Raw genomic sequence first — 7,227 nt, forward strand, 5'->3', positions numbered from 1 at the left:
TTACAGCCGGCTACGTTAACAGCACACAGAGTTCCCAGTGGGCTAGAACGGTTCAGAATAAAGCAGCCATGAGAGCTTAATAGCTTACCCACTCACATCCGTGGAATCACTCGGTGCTGCAGGTCTTGTTTTGTACACGGCGGTCGTGAGGGCTGCAACACACAGCTGGTAACAACTGCGTATTTAAGTAAGGTGTCTGTACTTGACGGAGAAGGAGAGGCACGAAGCTAGTCTGCACTTGTTTAAAATAAAGGAGGAGTGGGGCTGGCTTTGTCAGTTAGTGACAGACGTGGTGGGTGGAGCAGGGCACCCGGATCTCTGTTTAGGACTGAACCCTGGGCACCAGTGCTTCTGTCTGGCAGCAGAGGGTTCCTCTCCCTGTAATGGGTCTTAGCTGAAAGGAACTGTTTGCCCAAGGTGTTTCACCACTCCCAGAAGCAGCCTCTGTCCAATGACTGGTTGGTGGGGAGTCTTAAAGGCCTGATTCTTTTGCCCCAATTCAAGGTAACTTTGATGTGCCATCCAGCTTCAGAGCCCATGTAGGACTGGCTAAGACCCCGGGTGCAAAAGCAACACAGTTCAGCTTCTCCCTCTGCCCAGCCAGTCCTGCTCCCCTCACTTCCTGACCAGCGTTGCTCTGTTGAGTGCTCCCAATAAGCCTCCCGCCCGTGGATCTCCAGCTGAGGGTCTGTTTCCCAGGAACTCCAACCTAACGTTGTAGTCATACATGAAAGAGCTGGGTAGGTTTATCAGAATCCCAAAGGAGAAGAAGCAGCTTTCCAGTCACAGAGGAAGTGGGACGCAGACTTGGAGCCAAGGCAATGAGAATAGATGAGTTTGGGTGGATGCTAACGCATGCTGTTTAGAGAGGCAGAAAAAAGACTAAGAAGAGACCAGATGAGATGGATCCAGGAAAATCAATGTGTTCACTACATGGCAGCTTGGTGAACATAGAATTGGAGGTCAGACAGCTATAGCGATGGACCTCTGGGATGGTCTCACAAGTGGCTCTAGCAGTGATGCCCAGATGGGACATGCAACCTCTGCATGAGGTTTGGAGATCAATGAAACTCTCCTCTGGCACAGCAAAGGCCAGAAAGTGCCCACACTGTAGTGATGGGCAAATACACCAGGCACAAGCAAGGGGGGGTCAATCTTTGTCTCATATAGGGCAGTGTTAAGGGGCAGATGGGAAGGTACCAAAAGAGCAAGGGAGGGTTTCTCAGTCTTAGAATAATGATGTAAGGGACCAAAAGAGGAGCTGAGGAGTTGTGAATAGGGCAGGGATCCAGACCCAGGAACTGGAGCATAATCAAGTCCAGTGTGTGGCAAACTCAGCAAGGTGAGCAAGGGTGACTGGTTCCTGAATAAGAGCTGCACTGGACTGATTTTGGTTGCAACCCACTTGCTGATAACTCTGAAATCTCTGGGTCCAGCCCCATGTACTTCTTTTAATTTCTAGACTCATGTCCCCACTGGACATCTTCACATGAATTACCTACCAGAAATTCACAGTATACATAATGCAAAACTCATTTTCTTCTCCAAACTTCACCCTCCAGTTTCCACTCCTGGTTAACTGCATCACCACTCCTGGTCATATCATCTGTCCCTGTAAATACAAGAAGTGGACAGAGCAGCCTGCATGAAAAAGGGTCTGGATGAGTCAGTGTTCAATTCCAGTGTGGAAGGAATTAGGAGTGGGAGGTGTAGAAGCTCCTAGTTTGTCTCTAGTCCATTCCCAAGCTTTTCTGCTCTTCTTCCTGGTCACACCCACGACCCACTGTCATCACAGTCTCCCCACCATATAGACTGTCTGTGCCTCCTGGTATCCCTGCTTCATCCACAAGAGCCTCAAACACAAACTGTGGTAGGTGAGGGACTTGGCCTGGCCAACCACGCTCTGTGTCTTCATTTCTCTGTTTTACCCAGTTCCACAAATGAGTTTTACTTTGGCTGTTTGGTCACAAAGACTAAGGGCAAAGTGCTGGAGAAAAAATGTGTTGCACTTTATTGAACCTCAAGCTGCTCAGAAACCATTTGATGGTCTCTTTGAGCAGGATGACATTCGGCTCAGTGGAATCAAAGCCGATGCAAGTGGGGGGATCGCCTGGCAGTTACTTCCTTAGCCTTCATGCTGGAGGAGAGTCTCCACCCACCAGGGCTCCCCCGTTGATGAAGGTGAAGGACAGAGCGATGCGGGGAACTCCTCAGCCTGCCCCTCTGCCAGGAAGAACGCTGAGCACAAGAAAGGCCAGAGCTCCCAGCGGGCAAACTTGGGCAGTGGCTCCAGGTGACTTTTTATTTATTTTTATTGACTAAATGCATATCAAGCACTCTATCTTTGGTTCCCCTAGTCGCTCTAGTTTGTATCTTTTCTCCTTTACCTCTGTCTTCTCAAGTACTCACTGTTCTCATGTTTCTTTTTCCCCCTCCTTCCATCAAAACCTTCTCTCAGGTTTTTCCCACCCAGATTAACTTTATAAGCTACTAAAACATTATCTTTCTTTGGCAACCTTGCAGCCCAAACTCTTAAGTTAAAGGATGAAATATTTATTGATCATTGCATCAGAGAGAATTTAGGCCATCTGGGCCTCCCCAGTGTCCCCGAAATCACATTACCTGATTGATCTGTGCAATAGGCTGGCCTGAGGGCCTCACATCCAAGGAAATGGACAAAGTGGAAGTAGATTACTGTAGAATGAATCTTGTTGGAAGAGACAGCAAAGAAACCTCACTGAGCAGGCGGCTGCGCAGAGCACAGCAGCAGGGGCTTCGCTGTCCAACAGGGCAGACTTTGAGGCCCAGTCATGAAACCAGCTGTGAAGGTCAGCTATGACCTCCAGCGGGCTGTAAGCACCAGTTAGTTATTTACAAAATGGAAACAATAGTATTACAAGGTCCTCAGAGCTGCTGTGAGGACTGTGTGACACACCTCCCGCAAAGTGCTTCTGGAACATGCTGGCACAGCATAATTGCTCCAGAGATGTGATGATGAAGTGGAAGAGAAGGAGGAGGAAGTGGAGACGGAGGGGGCGAGGGGTCTCGTACCTGACTGGTCTCTGAGAGAGTGATATTGATGTTGCTGGAGCCAGACTGTTTGTCACGTGCACCTCCTCGTTTGGGATGCTGAGCACCTCTGAGCCCTTCTTCCTGTCTCCAGCTCAGATGGGCGTTTTCTGGTGTGGCAGCGGTGACCACAGCCTGCCTCCGGGGTTCCATTCTTGCCCTGACTCTAGAATTACGAGGAATTCTTGTAATTTAGGCATTCCTTTTACTTCCTGTCTTTTCATTTTCTCTGACTTTTATGGAGGCTAGCAAGACCGGGAGTAAAGACTGGATTCTATAACTTCTTGTGGTTCTCCTGTTCTTTCGTTTAACAAGAACTTTTTGAAAAGCAATATGTACCCGAGAAGTGAGAGCTGAGGGTACAGTGGTCAGCATCAACATGTAAACTGCGTGCTAGTGGAGCTGAAAGTCCAGAGAAGAGTCACACGAAAAGATGCTAAATATCTTTAGTCATTAGGGAAATGCAAAGTAAATGGTAATGACCTAGCACTACGTACCCACTAGAATGGTTAGAATACTGCCACCACCACTACTACTAATGAAACACTGAAAGTGAAAGTGCTGGGGCACATGGGACTCCCATACGTTGCTGGTGAGAATGAAGAAAGAGCACAGCCGCTTTGACAAAAGGCACAGCAGTTTTTAAAAAAATTAAACATACCCTTGCTATATGACCCGTCAAGCCCAGCCCTAGATATTACTAAAGGGAAATGGGAATTGTCAATTCACAGAAAAACCTATATAAAAATTATAAAGGCTTTATTCATAATTGCCAGAAAATGGGAGCTACCCAAATGTCATACTCATCTCCGGGGGCACCCATTTTATCTCTGCCGGGTAAGATGTTAGACATTGGAGAACCACAAGATTCTGTTTTCATCTGCCCTTTCTTCCACCCCACAGGCCACTCCATCTCACAGCCTCCTTTGTGATTTCCTCCTCATCTTGCGCCACCTTCTCTACCTATGGGAGAGGTGACATCAGTTTCTCAGCACTTCAACACCATCTTTATAATGATGGCTTTTAAATGTATATTTTAGCCTGCACTTTTCTCCTGATCTCCAGACCTCCCTACTTAACTTTCTGTTTTAGTTGAGTGGTCTACCTTCCATTCACTGGGTGTGCATAACTCAGATGAAAGCTAAGGTGGGTTCCGTTTTCATGTCTTGGGAAGAATAAAATTCTTAAATGCTTTTACGGGGCTGTTATTCTGGCACTGGGACAGGACCACCTTATGCTCTCCGAGTCTCTAAAATATGAAACTGTTGATTCATTTTGGTTTTATTTGACAGCAAAGAGAGAGAATCTCAGCACTGTGATGTACTATATGCCACCATCTATTCAAGGTAATGAGCAGTTTTGAAACAGAGGCTATTGGTAACAAGAAGAACTTTAAATTCAGGGGTATGGAGGGGAATGTCTAGTTCAGAGGCAAAAGCTGTTGTCTTGTTAGGAGCCAACACCATCTATTGTTTCAAAAAAAATTTTCAAAATGGTAATATGTGAGGGAAATAGCTGAGTTTTGTAACAAAAAAAAGAAGAAAAAAGCCGAAAGTGCCTCTCTTGGGCAGCAAGTGAGCCTGAGCTGAAAAGGCCCACAGGGTGGAGGAAAAGGTAAGTCTTCCCCGTGGCTGTACATATTTTCAGTAAATAAATAATTAAGATAATTTATCCTTCCTGTGTTCCATTTGCAGAGACTCTATGACATGTTCTTTTTATCTTCTGAGTGCAAACACGTAGGCACAAGGCAGCAACAGAAATGCAGAATCACAGCTCTTCTAATCCAGACACTTGAGTTAGAAAGTGTCTGGGGCTTGCTTTTCTCAGAGTCACACTCCACCCTTCGGGCAGCGCTGCAAGGCATCACTGAATCAGAGCGGCAGGAGGCTGTAGGTCTGACTGCTTAGATGTCCCTCGTCCCTTCCATCTGAGCCAGTTAATTACCCCGCTCTGAAGCCGCCTTTTCCATCAGCATCACATCCGTCCACACAAAGAGAGCTGAGTGAGTCTCACATTAGACGATAAACTGGTAAGTTACCCCCTCTTATTTTACATCCGCACTATGGCTAAGCGGGCTTCAGGTCCGTTGTTGCTGTTACTTTTTTTTTTTTTCCAGCAAGACCAACAGCAGCAAAGAGCTCAGCTTTTTATTGAATATGTTCCTGCAAAAGTTTAGTCAAAAAGCCCAAAGCCCATGTCATCATCAATCTCCTGGGATCCGAATCCGTCTTTCTTTGCTTCCGCTTTCTCCTCCTCAGCGAGGGTGGCGCCGGCTGCGGGGGTTGGGGGGTGGGGGGTGGGGGGTGTGAGGGGGTGGGGGTTGGGGGTTGGGGGAGTGTGGGGGGGGGTGCAGCGGCCCCCACGTTGCAGATGCGGCCGCCGGTGATGACACTGTCCAGCGCCTTTGCAAACAGGCCCCGCCAGAAAGGTTTGACACCGGCTGCTTTAATGAGGGCATTGATCGTGTCCTCCGTGACCGTCACCTCATTGTCGCGCAGGACGAGGGCCAAGCAGATGCAGGCGAGCTGGCGGCGCGAGGCCGGGCGCGGAGAGCTCCGGGCGGGCGCGGCGGGGCGGGCGCAGTGCTGGGCGCCGGGTGACGTGGGGGCCTCACCCCACCGCCGCCTTGGCTCCCTCAGGAGGACGGAGCACCTTGGCCGCAGCCGAGGAAAAACGGTCCTTTGTTGTGTTGAAGTTGGTATAAGCTGAGTTTTAAAGATACCCAAATAACCTGTATTTTTGAGTCAAATAGATCAACAGAGTACAGGGATTAAAAAAAAAAAAACCAAAGTGATCATTCAATCCATTATTTTAAACAACCAGAAGACTCAAACCTTAACATCCCGTAATCCTATGTAAACAGGTCCTCGGAGTCTTCACCTTTGACCTGGAAGCTTCCATCTAAGGAGAAGGGGCTCATGCAACATGTGACGTTCTTACACCTCAGCAAAGCACAGCTCCATGTCATTCAGAGGCAGCCCTATTGCGGGCTGCGTCATTCACGTCCGTCTCACACAGATGTGTAAATAGCATTATTCACTGCACGGATGTCACCACAGCCCCAACCAAATTAACCTTGCGTGTGACACTGCGTGGCCGTGAAGCCTGCTCTTAGAGACTGCAGGAGGCACTCAGGGAAAACAAGGAGAAACAAGTGTATGTTACTTATTGCAAAGGTTGGAATGTACTCTTTTTTTTTCAGTGACATCAGTGCGTGTGCCATGATTCTTGGCTAAGTGAACACTAAATTCCTTTATAATTATGCTTCATCTGTATTCATGCAGGGGCAGAGCTCTCAAACAGCCAGTTTTGGCTTTGTTGGTTCTCTCCATATTGTCCTTTAGTTTATTAATTTTGCTTCTCTGTTTAGTATATCTTTAATTATACTTTCTTGGGGTTTATTTTGTTCTTTTTTTGTTCCAAATTCTAAAGTTAGACCATTAAATTACTAATTTTCATTCATTTTTTATATAACTTAATATTATAAATTTCCACTGAATATTGCTTTTTCTGTGTGCTATGTACTAGTCATGTTCTAGGTTGTCTGCCCTTTTTCTTGCTGAAGAAGAAGCACATGTAGAAGCGTGTACTGATCTGGCAAAGGCTTTGACTCTGGTTGCTGGTTATTTGTTGCTTTAGTTACTGGTTTTTCTTTGACTTTTATTCTGAATTGCTTGTCTGGTTTTTGATTTATCAAACCTCCATGTTTGGGTACTTCCTTTGCTATAGATTTCTTATCACTTTTGAGCCACCCTTTCATCCAAGGTGGGCTAGTAGTCAGGAGCTCAGAGTTCTAGGCTTACCTTTGTTCAGCATGGTAGTCTTTGGTCTAGATATGATTGCCTTAATTTTTCTATTATGGGTGTGACAAGTTCCCATAAACTAAGCAGCTTAAAACAACACAGACTTACTATGTTACAGCTCTGCAGGGCATAAGTCAGGCTGCTTACTGGCCTTACTAGGCTGAAAACAAGGTGTGAGCACAGCTGCGTCCCTTTCAGGGGGCTCTTGGGATTCCTTTCAGGATCCAACTCCATGCTCATTTGTGTTGTTGACTGAATTCAGTTCCTGGTGGCTGTAGGACTGAGTGCCCATTGTGTTGCTGGCTGTTAGCTGAGCGCTATCGCCCACATTTAGAGGCTACTTACCTTCCTTGGC

General features: G+C 46.9%; 1 pseudogene; it reads right to left on the reverse strand.

Annotated features, from left to right (window-relative positions):
• Positions 1-5,241: 5,241 nt before the first annotated feature.
• Positions 5,242-6,885, reverse strand: LOC140689646 (large ribosomal subunit protein P1 pseudogene; annotated as a pseudogene).
• Between the last annotated feature and the right edge of the window lie 342 nt (positions 6,886-7,227).

This window comes from Vicugna pacos, chromosome 27, assembly GCF_048564905.1.
Source record: "Vicugna pacos chromosome 27, VicPac4, whole genome shotgun sequence".
NCBI lineage: Eukaryota > Metazoa > Chordata > Mammalia > Artiodactyla > Camelidae > Vicugna > Vicugna pacos.